Source organism: Ambystoma mexicanum, chromosome 1p, assembly GCF_040938575.1.
Source record: "Ambystoma mexicanum isolate Mex_15411 chromosome 1p, UKY_AmexF1_1, whole genome shotgun sequence".
NCBI lineage: Eukaryota > Metazoa > Chordata > Amphibia > Caudata > Ambystomatidae > Ambystoma > Ambystoma mexicanum.
The window spans coordinates 834,207,815-834,224,778 of record NC_090921.1 but is presented as its reverse complement, the minus strand read 5'-3'; the positions used below and the strand labels follow the sequence as shown (position 1 = coordinate 834,224,778).

Genomic DNA, 16,964 nt, shown 5'->3' with positions numbered 1-16,964 from the left:
TGGATTATCAGCCCCTGGGGCAGGGGGTACGAGGCTGGGCACAGCTGATGCTTTTGCCAGGAAAGCTTTCTTAAGTCTGTTGAAGGCATCAGCATCCTCCTGGGGCTTTTCTGTATTCCCCGTGATATGGCCCGGGGGGGTGGGGGGGGGTAGAAGAGAGCTTTCTCTTCCGGGCGATATTACTCCCCCTAGTATAGTTCTGCAGAAGCTGTAAAGTGGAGGTTCCCTCACCTGGGTCATTGTATTCGCCAGCTCTAGTGCCCAATAATTCTTCTAGGACCATAAGTCTGTCCTGGATGGGCTGCACCCCCTGTGCAACTGCTTTGACCAGAGACTCTCCCAAAACCTTTCTGAAACTTAGGGATAAGTCCATCTCCTCATGCATTTCTGTTTCCTGGTCACTGTAATCAGCCCAGTATTCTTCTGGTCTGTCTGAGGCCATGATTAATTAAATCAGAGAGGGGTTCTAGGTGGTGAGGGTGCTGCAGCCACAGGCCCACAGGCTCTGTTAACGTGACCTGCCTTGTCACAGTTGTGCTAGGCCACTCGTTCCTGATTTGCAGAAATAGAATTATTTTTGTTTTTTCTCTAAGAGCTCAAAATGCCCTCAGCCTCTTTATATTTGTAGGAACGCTGCAAAGGTATTGTGAAAGAAGCTCGCGTACACGCGAGAAGCTTCGAGTTCGGTCGAAGCTTTCTCCCGTTTCAACGGAGATCTGAACGCTCCTGCGCATGTGCGCTCTATCCACGAGGCGTCATTGCGAACGCACCTCCCCTTGGCATCGAATTCCGGCGCGAATACTACGCGCATACACAATTGAAAATAAAGCTGCCTCTAGCGCAACCGAAATCGCTTGCGGGCCGCGTTATGTAAATATAGTGTTTTATGAGGTAAAAGTCCTGCGGTTTAAAATCGCACCGAAAACCGTCACATCCTATCACACGCTCGCATTGACAATTAACGCTGCGCGCTGGTGTAAATCATGTGAACGCTTCTCATATTTACATATTAAGCAAACTAGCGCACTGAACAGGTGAATGAAAATCACAAGGTACTTAGCTGTTGAAAAGCAGCAAAAAAGAAGAGGAAGTACCTACACTGACAGTGACTTATACTAGGGAAGGAGCCCTCATTGGTGCACAGGATGGAGGCTGGGACTACTAGCCCGGAGAAGGATCATGGGACATGTGGGATCCCTTCACTGTCATGTTGTTTTTGTTTGTTTATTGTTTTTAAGCCGGTTGGGTTGGGAAAAAAAAACATTTTGTATACTAAAAAGGAAAGATTTAAAATGCTGTTAAGCAGATTAAAGGAGAATAAGCATAATGCTCGCCTCCGGTCTTGTAATAGAATTAAGTCTGCCTTTAAAAACCCCAACCCCAAATCCCCAGAAATTTTATTTGAGGAGTTATGTTCTATAACTCAGCCAAAGGAACAGAAAAGCTTCAAGGGGTCAACTGGAGTATCACTGTCAAGAACAGAGTTATTAAGAGGATCTTTGAGGACAATTGTTGACAAAGACATAACATCCCAAAATCACATGGGGAAGCCCTTGTGTGCTGTAAGGAGCTCATGGTGGCAACAGTAAAGACAGACAAGTTATCAAAGTTCAAGGCGGTTTATTGAACTTTATAATGAGTGAGAAAAACGGCTAAACTAAACCTAAAGCTAAGATGGGAGCAAGCTACGACCATGAAATTATAAGGCAGCCCTAGTAACATCTTGTCAAATAAAAAGGGCCTATACTAAAAAACCTATTGCCAATCCTTACCAATAAGTTACAAAAAAAGAGTGTGGGATAATGTTTACCAGAAATTAAAGAAGTGTTCACACAAGGATAAGTCAGGATCGTATGGCTGGGTCTCCGTTCCCACGTTTCAAGCATGGGACAAGGTGGAACTCCTGAGCACAGCACACTCCTGGGCCTCTCCAGCACGAGGCTCACAGTTCCGCTTCCATGATATCAGAACCTTCAAGGGTCAAGACTCTTCTCTGTAAAAGTCTCTTGGATTAGAAGGCCTGATGGATCAAAACAACAAACTAAAGTTCCTTCGGTAATCTTGTACCTTTGGGCGAATGCTCTTCGCCCCTAGTACCTCCCTCCGCCGGGCTCAGATCCTCTTTGCCAAATGGGCCTCCCTCCGTCGGGTTCACTACGGCCTCTCAGATATTGCTCGTAATCTTCAGGAGCTTTAATGGCCGTTGAGACAAACAACAATGTGGACAACCCTCTACCAGCCTCACTTATGTCGACACTCTGTTCTTGGGTGTATTATTCTTCACCCTCCTCGTAAAATGGGCAACAAACAAAAGTTCTTTGGGTGACTGCTCTTTGCCCCTCGGATCTACCTCTTCCGGGCTCAGATCCTTCTTGCAATCTGGGCCTCCCTCTGTCGGGTTCAATACGGCCTCTTAAACACAGTTCATGCAATTTCAACACAGTTCGTGATTTGCTTATTTTTGTCAAAAAGCTCCGGTTCCCTTCTCCTAGCTTTCTTTCGGCATCCCTCTGCCGGGTTCACACTTGCCTTATTTCACAGTTCACAATCTTCTGGGCTTTAAGTTTCCATACACACAATTTGTTTTTTTTCTGGTTCCTGCGCTCATCAAATGATGCCAATTGCAACCTTGGACTCAACACACGTCGGTTTGCCATCAGCTTCCTCCGACTCACTGGCTGTGTTGAACCCACTGGATGGTCTTGCCTCTGGAGTCAAGGACGGTACCACGGTAGCCAGCACGCCTCCCTGCCTGTTCTATCAATGCGGGAGGCCCGTGTGTACCGTTGACATCTGCTCCTCCACACGCCAGCTGTAACACCCGGTCTTATGATTTCCCTTTCAGAGGCTTCAGGGGTTTGAGTTGAAAAGGCGAGGGTATTTGCCCCTTTGGCGTCCTTCCAGGTCTTGCCGCTTTCTCCTCCATTTGTACTGCCGGTTCGGTATAGCCGTTTCCTTGTGCGTTCGGCCTTGCTCGAAGTGTGCTTTCGTGCTCCTCCTTTTATCCCTGTGGGGAAGGTAAAGGGCCATCATGTGTGCATGGTTGTTGTCAATTGCCTGACTCTGACTGACCCGTGTTTCGGGACATGACAGGTAAACGGCTCTGGTGTTAGCCCATGTCTGTTACAGTGTAAGAAAGTGTTAGTGTCGAAAAGGGGGTGGGTGGAATTTTTACGTATCCTACAGGGTTGGATGGGGAAAAGGTGTTACAGGGAATGGGGTACCGTGTCTCACCCGGTGTCCACCTCCAGGAACTGGATCCAACAGCGATGGCCGTGTCCTGGCCACCTGGATGACAGATCTCCGGGGACTAGTAAGTGAGACACCTTTGGGCTTCTCACAGTGCACACCCCAGAATCATATAGGGCTGGTCTTCCGAGCAAAAACCAATCATCCTCGGTCAAAAAGGCTATTCCAAATTTATGATTTTTGAAACAAGAAGAAACCTATGGCTTTGTCGCCGTCTTCTCCTTTGAAAAGCTGAAAAGCAGGCCTCTTTCATTTTAACTTGTTAATACCTGGGAAACTGAGAATACGAGAGTGTAAAATCCAAAGAAGCAGACAAGGTAATGAATCACTTTAAACCACAATTCCCTGACCAGTTCCACCAGAGAGTGTTGCTGGAGAATCGAGCCAGTGAAAACCTCTAAAGAAATTAGAGGTATTGCTGAGAACTTTGAAAGCCATTGGGGCACCAGCTAGGAGAAGGAAGTCATTCTCCTAGTCTCACGAGGATCCTGTAGAACGATTTTGTTTGCTTTTCAGAAGCCAGAACTGTATGGAACATTTACGTTGAGCAACCTTTGGCGTTTTGGGACACTTTACATCTAGGAGAATGGAGTAATTCTCCTGGGTCACGAGAAGAGCCAGACCCTTACATTATTTGTAGTAGTGACCAGGATAGCATAGGGCCCTTTTTGACTGAGACAGTGCCATTGTTTTGGACTTTCACAGACTTCCTGATGAGCACCCAAGTTTCTTTAGTTTATGTAGGGAAATCCCATTAGAGTTAAGCACAGATAGGTTTGTTTTTCTGTTAAATAAAAGTGTATAGCAATCAGCACGGCACCACTTGGACAGTCTCTTCATTCCTTTTCGCCGAAGTCAAGAACGCATCCCTAACAGAGAAGGCGGCAATACAATCCATGGGACAAAGTCAGCCAAGGAAGAAGAGAACCACCGGCGAGACTAAGCACAACTGAAGAACGCCGGAGGCACCAGCACTGCACGACCCAGGGAGAGAGAAGCTGCAGCCCTACGCGGCAACCCAGAAGATCTCAGAACTGCCGGAAGGAGCTGGCGAGCCTGCACATGGGCACAAAACCCCACTGGACCACCAGGGAACAAAAATGAACCAAAACCTACCCCGAGAGAGACTTATCATGAAATCCAATTAAACAGGAACCCGGAACACTGGACTATCTGCACAGCCAACTATGGTGAGAAAGCGGGCAGGGATTAGTCCCTTTTCAAGATTTTCTTTCACACACATGCCCCGGGTGGGGCAGACAGGGCAGATTGGCCAGGGAAAGGCAGCCAACCCTCACAAGGGGAGGGAGATTTAAGCAGGGACCAGGAAGTGTGTGTTTTTGGATGAGGTCAGAGGTGTAGGATGACCACAAGACCAGCAGGAGAAAGGATGGAGCAGCGGCTTGTGGAGGAGATTCGTGGAGCAGGTGAGGTAATGATTTAGGAGTGAAAGGGTTTGTGCAGTATGAGTGTGCCTGTTTGTGTAGCGATTGATTAGTGAAGTTAGAGTAAGGAGTGGTTGTGATGTGAATGGTACTGGATGAAAGGAGTGTATTTGAGTAGTTGGATGAGGGAACAGTAGAGTGAGAGGAGGAGAATGCTAGTGGGAGGAGGAGATGTGGCATTGAGGAAGCGGAGAGTATTCTTGCAGAGGAGTAGTAATACGTGGAGTGAGGAGAAGTAACATCAGAGTGTGGAGGCAGGATCTAGGAGGAGTGAAGCTTTGGAGGAACAGAAGACTTGTGGGAGGAGTAAGGTGGAGATGTGTGGTAGTAAGCGTAGAAGGGAAGTGCTGAGCATGGCGGTGAGTGAACCAGTCTAAATCCAACCGAGTAAGGGCAAGGCACTAGCCCAACTCCCTGTAGAAAACAAACCTTTGGGTACCGTAAGGAAGTTAGTAAGTCCCTGAGGGAGCTTAGCTAGCTGGCATTTAGGGGACCAAACATTTGGTAGGACTAACAAGGAGCTAGGGAGGAGGGTCCTAAGACTAGAGCAAGAGGTATGGCCCTGGCCCCATGAAGAAAATGAAATCCCTTGAACTGTCTTAAATACTGAGTGTTTTCTATGCCATCTATGACAATATTTAGTAAAGATTGTGCAGGATTCTCTGAATTCAGTACATTTCCTGTCTCACCGGACTGCATCACAATCAGTTGTTCATCCAGATTAGGTGACTTTTGTTTTGGCTTCCCAGGAGATTTTGGAATATAGAAAAAAAGATTCCTTGTGTACTTCAACTTTTGAAATATTAAAAACCTAGATGGTAGTGCCTATTAATCCATATAACGTTATTCTGCAAAATTACGTGGATCTGATATATTCACTCTGAGGTCAGGAAAAAGTCCATGGGTCACCCTTGCTTCATAAATCTTCTATTCTGCGTGTTCGTATATCCGATTTGTTAACGTTAAGCTACTTGGGTTAAAGATTTTGGGAAGCATTGGACTGCCACAAAAGTCTAGTAGTGGTTGATATAAAGAGATCAAGACATGCATACCAATGTTTTATAATTTTCAATATATTGCTGAGATTTTGCATGGAGGCACATGAAAAAAGACAGGGTGCTAAAACATAAGGAATTCCTTAATAGCTATACCTCTCAATGAAAAACAAAGCCCAGTAATCAGAGGCTGCAGGGCTGCCCTACATTTACGATTACCTGACCTGAACATGTGAACTGGCCCCCTCAGAGGTCAGAACAGTTGGTAGGCTGCAGGGGCAAGCGCAGTGACAGGGGAACACCTGCCAAGACTGTGAAGGAACCAGGCAGACATGCTGAAGCACAAACAAGGCCAGCAAATTGCTGAGCATCTAGGAGGGGGGGGCCTAGTGAAGCCCCCTGCCTCAGACTACCGGGGGCCCTGCAGCTCTCATGGGGGCCCTAAGCAAAGGCCGAGCAAAGGTTGCATAACACCATCACAGCAGCACGGCAGTGGTGGCTTGGTGTCTACATGGAGGCGGGGGCTGCTCCACATTGGAAAGCGGGCGCAGTCATATAGCAGCCATTGTGAGGGCCATGAGATGCATAGCTGCCCCGCTGAGCCAAAGAATAAAGATTTTCCATAATAACTTACTAGAAAGTCTTAATTCTATTAAAGACACGGAGGCAAGCATTATGCTTCTTTCTTTTATTATTATTTAAACAGAAAGCTCAGCAGCAAGTATTTATGGACCTTAGAGTGAGAAAAAGGTATGCATAACAACAAAAGGTGCATTAAATATTACTAAAGTATGAAAACTCAGTCTATAACTGTACCTGAAAGAAACCAAACTCCATTTCCCAGGAGACTTCAACAAAGTTCACCAAAGGTCCCCAACATGTGATACCAGTCCACCAATAGGAATACAGCTGCCCATACAAACAGTCCTGAACATGATGTAACTTCCTCTTTCGAGGCTGCGAACTTGGCTGTCCATAAAACCAGTAGAACGAAACTGCAACTGAAGCCGTCTTGTGAAAGAAGAAAAAGAGCCGATCTGGAGGTCAGGAGGACTTGTCTGTAGCCACTGTCAGGGAAGAGACAAATAACTAGGATTACTTCATGCGTATGACAACCCTAGTTCCCCTTACGGGGGTGGGAGAATAATTAGTGTGTTATTCTGAAATACATATAGTCTGCAAATGGCAATAACTCCCCCAAGCAATTCGATCAATGACTGCTATCAAGCATGTCTTGCAACGCTATTTCTCTCGCTGGGTGGGATAATGCTTGCCTCTGTGTCTTTAATAGAATCAAGACTTTCTAGTAAGTTATTAAGGAAAATCTTTATTCTATGTCAAGATCGGAGGCTCACATTATGCTTGTTTAAAGCTTACTTACCACAATGGATGCAGGCTGTTCTACCGGTTTCAGGTAGAATTGCTTAAAAATTGACTCACCTGCCCAGTCAGCCATCCTCATGATGTCTTCTAAACAGACTCCCAATTAAACGGCCTTGGAAGTCATGGCCCCTCTCACAGAGTGGGCACCAAAGTGAAGGGTATATATTCCTCTGCCTGCACTAGAGTCCAACACACCCAGTGTGGTAATGTTGGGGCGGAAACCGCTTTGTGTGGTTTACGCAGAGCTATCAATAACTGTCCATTAGGAGAGGTTCTAAGAGGGGCTGTTACTTCCTCGTAAACCTTCAAGCATCTGACCAAGCAAAGCCTGGGCTGCTCTCTAAAAACAGGGTAAGAAATCACCCTCGAGTTGCATTTCATCCTCCTGTGTATATGGCACACGATACCATCCGGAGAAAAGGTCCTGCCCGCTAGGTCGAGAGCTCGGAAGTCAGGGACCCTCCTGCAGGAGACCAGGCAGAGCAGCGTAGTAAGTTTGCCGGACAGGGCAGTACGGGATAACTCCTCATTATGCGGCCATGACAGAAAAAGATTGAGCACTTTGTTAACGTCCCAAAGCTTGTCAGAGCTGGACGGAGGCGGCACTGTAAGCCTGATACCCTTGAGTAATCTGCAAACGAGGTGGTGCTCTCCTGCTGGAGCCTCCAATCGCTGTAATCTGTAGAATGGCGGGAGTGCCAGTCCGCTACCACGTTTGTGAGACCTGGGAGATACTCTGCCATGACGGAGATCCGATGTTCCAGACAGAAATGCCAAAAGTCTTTGGCTAACTAATTTTCAGCACGATACAGCAACTCGCTCTGCCTCTGGCAAAGGAGCGCTCCGCGAAAGAGCCCGCGAGGAGCTCCAGACAGTTTATATGCATTTCCAGCTCCTCAGGAGAAAAAGTCCCTCCCTTGGCGACTGAACCACATTTCGTTCCCCAACCAGAGGTGCTGGCGTCTGATTCAATGACAATATCTGGGGTGGATGCGAAGATGGCTCTGCCGTTCCAGGCTTCCATGCGAGTGACCCAACAGTTGAGTTTCGGCCTCGCGGAAAGCGAGTGTCAGACGCTGAGAGTAGGAGAGGCTCCGCCTCAGGTGCTGACCTTTCAGCCTCTGCAATTCTCGGTAATAAAGAGGACTGGGAAAAATTGCTTGGATGGAAGAAGATAGGAGACCTATTATTCTTGCTAATTGTCGAAGAGTTATCAGGTTCCTCTGCAGGAGTCTGCGAATCTCCCGTCGAGTCGAGTGTATCTTGGCTACGGGGAGACGAAGCTGCGAATTTTGGGTATCCACCACAAACCCAAGATTCTTGAATGGACAGAGGATCAATTTCTCCTAATTTATGAGGAAGCCGAGACTGTGTAGCAGGTCGACGGCCAGCCTGACCTGTTCCACCAGGGCTTGAGAATGAGCCATGAAGATGATGTCGTCTAGGTAGACACCCTGCTCTCTTAAACAAGCTACTACGGACCTTAAGAGTTTGGTAAAGGCCCAAGGTGCCGAGGAGAGCCCGAAAGGTAAACTTGTGCACTCCCAGTCTCGGTTTTTTCAGGAGAACCTCAGATAGTTTACGTGCGCCTGGTGTATGGGTACTGCAAGATAAGCGTTCTTCAGATCCAGGCGCACAAGCCAGTCGTTCGGTCTCAAGATGTCCCTGAGCATGTGAATTCCTTCCATCTTGAAATGACGGTAGACAATGAAATCCTTGAGAGCCTTTAGATTTATCACTGGGCGTACCTTCTGCTTCCTGCGAACCAAAAATATGGGGCTGAAGAAGCCGCCCTGGCTTGCGTAGGTGAAATTCGCCTGTTTCACGTATAAGTTCCGTATCCCGCTGTCTAGCGCTGTCTCGTCCGTTTTTTTCATTATTATCAGGGCGGGGGCGACAGGCCTGAGCGAAGAAGTCTAAGCGTAGGCTGAGAGCTGCGTCCCTGACCCAGGCGTCTCCTGACAAGGAGTCCCATGCTCGCGCAAAGAGAGCTAATCTCCCTCCTATGGGCGTCTGCGGCGCGGGGCGCTGCTATGGGTATACTGACCTGTGGATTGTTGCTGGGCTGGGTATATCGCACCTCTTCTCCAGCCAAGACCTCTTCCGCGCCCTCTTTAGGGGAAGAAAGTGTCAGAGCGGTCCTGCCAAGCGTTGTGCGTGTCCCTGAAGTGTTGAGGTCTTCTATCAACTAAGAAACGGCCAGAGGAGCAACCTTTGTCTTGTCTGGCCCGGGAGAAAATTTTGGTAGCGAAGACCCTTTTAATGGGGGCCAGAGCCTTGTCCAAGGCGGTAGAGGTGCCAACAAACTTTGACATTTCTATCATAAATGGATCCCCGAAAAGCAAGCCTTGGGCTGCTGCTCCTGACTCAGTGTCTGCTAATTCCCCCAGTTTAGCATCAATCTTAAACAGGATGCCCTTACGACGCCCAGCCGAGATGGCACAGCTGGCATTTCCCAGTAAACAGAGTGCTCTTTGAGCCCAACCCGAAAGAATCACGGGATTGATCGAGTCGCCAGAATCAATGGCCGCTTCAGCTAGGTCCATTATTTTCACCAGGGGACCAGTGACGTCCAGGACTCTGTCCTGGCAGGACTTCCAGGCACGGTCGATGCCCTTCCTTGGATCTTTAACATTCTTTCCCAGAAAGGTGATCATCTTGGAGTCTAACTCCGGAGTTAGAGCCACCTTCCCCGGAATCTCAGGGCAGGGGCATTCTGCTCTCAGTCTGGCTCTAACCTCTTTATCCAGAGGCTTACGCAGCCTGGCCTTGATGTATTCCGTTGTGCTTGATGACGGTTCCCAGTCGGTAGATCTGGGGTGCATGAGATCTCCCAGCGTAAAAATCCCCCTAGAAGGAGACTGTTCCCCAGCTGCCTTCTTGGGGATGCGGGCTGCCGCAATCCCCGAGGTTGAGGGTCGTGACCCTATGGTCTGAACGTCCTCGTCAGAGGAGGAAAGGGACTGATCATCGATATCGTAGACCCCTTTGGCTTCGTCGTCAGTGCCCCGTCGATATCCCTCTGGGTTTGAGGGTCTAGTACCCGTATTGTCTTCCTCGAAGTGAGAGGGTCCATCAAGGGAAGGGGCTTCCTTCCTGTTCATAAAGGCCTTTTTCAGCCTGGAGAAGGCATCTAAGACGGCAGCGGTGGCTGGTTCAGCCTGGCTTTGGGGGTTAGGTTGGGGGGGGGTGGGGGGTTCGGAGAGTATTTACTCTTACGAGCTGGTATACATCCCCCTCCTTGAAAGGTGCTACCTCTTTTGTGTCTTTTTTCTCCCTGGCGGGGAGGTCTCTTGCTGATGTTCCCCCATGTTGTCTAGGCGCTGCTGAATAGGCAGGAGCATCTGACACGGCCCTCTTCATGCTGGTCTCGACAGAGGATCCCAGTACCTTTTTGAGGCCGTTTGCCATTGCCACCTCATCAATCTGATAGAGATCATCCTCATCATCAGACCAATCTGCCGGTAAATATATTCTGCACCTTTCACTTACTTTTATTTTTTTTTCATTTTTATATATGTTTCTGTCCTGTGGGCTTGCATATTGCCTTCTCTCTCTGCCCACTGTGACTGAACACTGAGACGGTGTATTAACACTGTTTCCTAGCCTCCTGTGTATGTCCTGTCGTGTTGGCTCTGCACTCACAAACGCCAGAATATAAAGAAAGGGACACGAGGTTACTGGAGCTCCTCTTGGTGGCCGCGAGCAGGGCCGCGGTCACGAAGGCGCTCCGAGTCTCCTCCTGAGACTCGGAAGACCGTGCCGGGCCAGGAAAAGGCAAGATGAGCAGTGCGCGAGGGCCCGCAGAAGCGGACCCTGATTAGAGCGAAAAACCGATCCGCGATTGGATCGAAGGCTCCGAAATGCTCCAAACCTTCTTCCTGGCGCCAGCAGGAAACAGCTGGTGTTGGTGACGCGTAACAGGAGCCGAGGAGAAGGCGGGAAAAACAACGCTCCTCAGACGAATCAAAAAGGGGTCCCAATAATGAAACGAAGTTACTGCAGTAAAATAAAGCGATGTTAACGGTCATGCAAAACAGTAAGGAGAGAAACATATAAATTCAAAATTACACTGAATAAGACAGTAAGAACATGAAATGTACTTACCTCTTGCTGTGAGCAGCAAAGAAAGAGGAAGTTACATCATGTTTAGGACTGTTTCTATGGGCAGCTGTATGCCTATTGGTGGACTGGTATCACATGTTGGTGACTTTTGGTGAACTTTGTTGAAGTCTCCTGGGAAATGGAGTTTGTTTTTTTCAGGGACAGTTATAGACTGAGTTTTCATACTTTAGTAATATTTAATGCACCTTTTGTTGTTATGCATACCTTTTGCTCACAGTAAGGTCCATAAATACTTGCTGCGGAGCTTTCTGTTTATATAATAATAAAAGAAAGAGAAGCTTAATGTGAGCCTCCGGTCTTGACATAGAATTTGTGATCATGCATGACAGCCCCGGGCCTGGTGGAGCGGGTGATCTGGAGGACTAGTGCAATGGGGACAGAACACACATGACCGTGGCAGAGCGGCAACTGGGCCTCAGTGTCTGAAGCAGGGACATCATGGTAAAAGACAAGATCAAGAGGACTATGACCCAACGCAGGATGGACCAATATACGAGTGGCGCATTGCCTGCCTCGGCTCATGCTCTGGCTGGGCCGGGCACTGGATTGGAGCTGCAGGATTCTCAGATTTCCTTCACGGACATCAAGACTGCCATATGGGATTCCAGATAATCAGTTGAGGTGAAGATTGACTGCCTCTCAAGGTGTCCTTTTCAAGAGCCAGACCTGCAGAATCTTTCATCTCCTGTGGGAGAGGCTGAACAGAGCGCCTCGGACTCCGAAGATGCGCTTATGCAGATGAAAAAGCAATTAGCAGCGGTTTCCCAGAAGGTCGCCCATTTGGAAAACAGAGCTCAAGACAGTGAGGGGAGATCACAGCACAACAACCTGCAGATCCTGGGGGTGCTGGAAAAGGAGTAGGGGCTCAGCATGGAGGCTCACGGAAGTCATTGCCCCCAAGAAGCTCGCAAATCTTTTCTCAACCGAAAGAGTCAACAGGACCGCAACGGGACACACCCTAATGGCCAGATTCCTGAACTTCTCAGATCGGGAGGTATTGCTGCAGATGGCAAGGGTCCCCATAATCTAGAACGGATATTGAATAGGATTCTTCCCAGACTATATAAGGGAGGTCCAGAGGGTGCGCCAGTCCTTCGACTCAGTGAAGAAGACACTGACCTTGCAGGTTATCAAGTATGCCCTCTTCTTTCCCGCACAACTAAAGGTCCATCATGGGGGCAAGGTACAGCTTTTCAACAACCTCAAAGAGGCATGGATCTGGCAGAAAACTAAAATACTATCTACGCTGGCACATAAACAGCAGGAGAGGGGGGGGGGCAGCGACCGGAGCAGGGGACGTCCCTGGTTCTCTTCGAGACACAACCCACGGGGAGCCAGAGACACTCCAGCAACTGGGGAAGTGACGGACAAAGGCTGAATGGCACGAGACAGGCAATGATCCATGTACACTGAACTTTCAAACGGGTTACTGACACCCTGTGACCCCAGGCAGAGATTGCAGGTCGGCCAAAGCTGCTTTAGCAAGCGCTCTGCACATGATCGCAATTGGTTTCCCACGTCCATTTGATGTGGTGTTTCGGCGACAGGTGTTTCTGGTTGGGTGGGGGTGCAGAGGAGTTGGGGACTACAGGGTGGGTGTTGGTGAGGATTTTACTGTGGATGTGTTTGGTTCATTGCCTAGTTTGTGTAAGGAACTCATGGTGGCAACAGTAAAGAAAGACACAAGTGATCACAGTTCAAGGGTATTTATTGAACCTTGCAAATGGGTGAAATAAACACTTACTCTCAACCTAAATCTAAGATGGGAGCAAGCTACGACCATCAAATAATAAGGCAGTCCTGGTGGCGTCTTGTCACATAAAAAGAGCCTATACTAAAAGAAACTATTACCAATCCTTACTACTAATTACAAAAATAGTGTGGGATAATGTTCACCAGAAAAGAAAGGTGTTCACAAAATGATAGGTCAGGATGGTATGGCTGATTCTCCCTTCCCCATGTTTTTGGCACGGGACAAGGCAGGACTTCTGAGCACAGCACACACCTGGGCCTTGCTAGCACAAGGTTCCAGTTCCATTCAACAATGTCAGGCTCTTTTGTGGCCAAGTCTCTTGCCTTAGAAGGCCTGCTGCGCCAAAACAACAAAAAAACAAAAAGTTCCATTGGTGATCTTGCACCTTGGGCAACTGCTTTTCGCCCCTTGGATCTCCCTCCGCCGGGCTCAGATCTTTCTCGCTTTAGGCCTCCCTCCTTCGGTTCCCTAGGGCCTTTCAAATGCAGTTTGCACTAGTCAAATGTCTTAGTAAACAACTTGTCACTGCGGACAACCCTCGGACGGCTTCACTTTTGTCAACACAATGCTCACGGGTGTATTATATTTACCCCAATTCACAGGCATCCATCTGCTGGGTTCACAAATGCCAATTTCACAGTTCACTTCAGTTTTAACACAATGCAGGATTCACTGTTCTTAGCTTTCCCCTTGGCATCCCTTCATCGGGTTCATATAGCCATCTTTCACACAGTTCATGCTCTTATCCATAGTGTTGATAGAAAGCAAGGGTTCCCTTCCCGTAGCTTTCTTCCGGTAACGGGTCAGAGGCTTTCAACAATAAAAGGGATTTGACGTGACCCCTGTAGGACCACTCTGACATCTCCCGCCGCACCTTTCTAGGGCCTTCTGGTACTGCAGTTTCAAAACAGGTCCTGGTCAGAGTATTTCGAATGAGCGCCCACGTGGCACTGGACCCCTCTGCACCTGGACCTTCACTGTGCTTTCCTTAAAGTTCACAAACACACACATTCTTTCTTCCTTTCATTCATTCATAAGGAACAAGTTACTTACCTGTAACTGTTGTTCTCCAGCATGGGTCTGGCATGGATTCACATGCTCATGAATATTCCCCGTCGTCAGGCTGGGAATCCTCAGTAAAGAAAAAATCAGTATCAGCTTAGTTTCTGATATGTCTTTCTTAGTAGTAACCAATCACTGATCTCTGGGTCATACTGCCCTCAGCCAATGACTGCCCTCTCCCTAAGCCCCTCCCCTGGCAGCCATCCTCATATTTGGTAGCACGTGGAGTGGCAGTATGACCAAGTGAAGAGCCACAGAGGGGAAGGCGGGAGGGTTCGCATGTGAATCCATACCAGACCCATGCTGAAGAACAACAGTTACAGGAAAGTAACGTTCCTTCTCCAGCATGGGGTCTGGCATGGATTCGCATGCTCATGAATATAAGAATACATAGCAATATACACATGCACAACCAAGGGAGGTGGCAAAGGCTCAACATTAAGCAACTCTTACCTCCTCTCCAGGCCCACCTTCAGGCGAACAGGTTCCGCAGCACTGCTTGGCCGACCCTGGACTCCTCCCTGGAGTCCTGATCGACGCAGTAGAATCTCGTGAAGGTGTGCGTCGACCTCCACGTAGCAGCCCTGCAGATGTCCAGCAGGAGCACACCAGACAGGAAAGCCGTAGTAGCAGCGATCGCTCTTGTCGAATGGGCTCTCGGACGGCCGGGCAACGGTCGGTTTGCCAACCGGTGACAGGGCATGAGGCAGCCGGAGAGCCATCTGGAATGGAAGCCTTCGAGAGAGCCTTCCCTTGGTTCACATGTCCAAAGTTCACAAATAGCTGTGACGTCTTCCGAAAACTCTTCGTGCGGTCCATGTAGAACTTCAGCGATCTAGCCACATCCAGCGAGTGCAAAGTCCTCTTGGCCGGCGACGAAGGCGACGGGAAGAAAACTGGTAACACCAAGGGCTCGTTGAGATGGAAGTCCGACGGCACCTTGGGCATGAAGGAGGGGTGCGTCCTCAGCACCACCCTCGTGTCGTGAAAGGTCAAGTATGGGGGCTTGCAGGATAGGGCTCGTCGTGCGGAGGTGATGGCCACAAGAAATACTGTCTTCCACGACAGGAACTTCAACGGAGCCGAATGCAGAGGCTCGAATGGGGCCCCCCATAAGCCTAGTCAGTACCACGTTGAGCTCCCACGCCGGGGCAGGGGCCTTCACCGGCGGGAACGATCGGAACAGTCCCTTCATAAATTCCTTCACCAGACGATGAGACCACAAGGATGCCCGTCCCGTAGTCCTGGTGTATCGGGAGATCGCGGCCAGATGTATCTTGATGGAGGCGTGAGCTAGTCCAGCCTTGGGCAGCGACAGCAGGTACGGCAGTACTTGAGGGGCCGTAATCCGTAGAGGGTTAATCTTCTGTGCACGGCACCAGACAGAGAACCTCTTCCACTTATGTCCGTAGCACTTGAGAGTTGAGGACGCCCTGGCCTTTGCAAGCACCTCTCTGCAGTCAGCCGGGATATCGTACCCTCCAAACTCTAGTGCTGCAGGAGCCAGGCCTGTAGTTCAGCGACTCCGGGTCGTGATGAAGGATGGCGCCTCCTTCTCTGGAGAGAAGATCCGCGTCCGTCGACAGCCTGACTGGTGGGGACGTTGACAAGTCCAGAAGGTCCGGGAACCAGATCTGTCTCGGCCACGCCGGTTCCGAAAGGATCATCCTAAACCGGGACCTCTTGAGTTGGTTGATGAGTAGGAGCAGAAACAGCAACAGAGGGAAAGCATACAGGAACAGGCCGTCCCAGGGGAACGAGAAAGCATCGCCCATGCTCCTCGGCTGGGGGAACCTGCTGGCGAACCTCTGGCACTTGGAGTTCGTCGCCATCGCGAACAGGTCGATCTGGGGTTTGCCCCATCGTTGGAAGAGCCGATCCACCTGATCCTGGCGTAGTTCCCACTCGTGGCACGAGCGCAGCTCCCTGCTGAGTGAGTCGGCGATGGTGTTTTTTATTCCTGCCAGGTGGAAGGGAACCAGAAACATCCCCTGGGCGACGGCCCAGTGCCACAGATCCTGGGCCTCCTTGGATAGGGCTGGGGATCTGGTGCCTCCCTGCTTCTGGATGTAGAACATCGTGGTGGTGTTGTCGGTGAAAATCCTCACCACCTTGCCCTTGAGCGACGGGAGGAACGATCTGAGCGCCCAGAACACGGCTCGGAGCTCCAGGATGTTGATGTGGAGAGACCTCTCCTCTGGGAGCCAAAGGCCTCTTGCGTGGAGATCTCTGGTGTGAGCACCCCATCCCTCCAGGGAGGCGTCCGTCGTCACCGTCTCCCGATACACCGGGGTCTGAAAATCCGTGCCTGCCGTGAGGTGCGCACGGGTACCCCACCACTGAATCACCCGACAGAAAACCTCGCTGAGCAGGAGCCTGTCTTCAAAGCTGCCCACCGCTTGCATCCAGCGGGCGTCGAGGAACTCTTGTAGCGGACGCATCCGTAGTCTGCAAAGGCGCACCAGGTAGATGCATGAGGACATTATCCCGAGGAGGGACTTGATGGACCTCACCATGGCCACGTCCGTGGCTAGCAGGCGCTGCACCTTGCCCAGAATGGCCTTCGACCTTTCTTCCGACGGAGACGCCAGACGCTCCACTGTATCGAGCTTTTCTCCCAGAAACAGTGCCACCTGCGACAGAACCAGGTGGGATTTGGGGTAGTTGATGGCGAATCCCAGCTCCGTGAGTAGGCGGACGGTCCTCGCTGTGTGCTCGACAGCGAGTTCTTTTGTCCTTGCACGGATGAGCCAGTCGTCCAGGTAGGGGTAGACGTGGACCCGTGCAGGCGCAGCCACGCCGCCACTGGTGCCAGGCACTTGGTAAACAACCTGGGTGCCGACCTCAATCCGAATGGCACGGCTCTGAATTGGTAGTGACGTCCCTGGACTACAAATCTGAGGAACTTTCAGTGTCCTTTTAGAATGGGGATGTGGAAGTAAGCATCCTCCA

The 16,964-nt window shown here is 49.8% G+C and overlaps 1 protein-coding gene across 7 annotated transcripts in view; it reads right to left on the bottom strand.

Moving 5' to 3' along the window:
- The window catches only part of POLR3C (RNA polymerase III subunit C), a 685,095-nt gene that overhangs the window by 420,664 nt on the left and 247,467 nt on the right, over positions 1-16,964 (bottom strand). The window contains exon 1 of one of the 7 annotated variants that reach the window (XM_069652788.1): positions 6,506-6,526. The exons of the other annotated variants lie outside the window; for them this stretch is intronic. The gene's annotated coding sequence lies outside the window, so the exon portion shown is untranslated. Of the gene's footprint in view, positions 1-6,505; positions 6,527-16,964 lie in introns of those variants that run through there. 7 annotated transcript variants of the gene reach the window in all.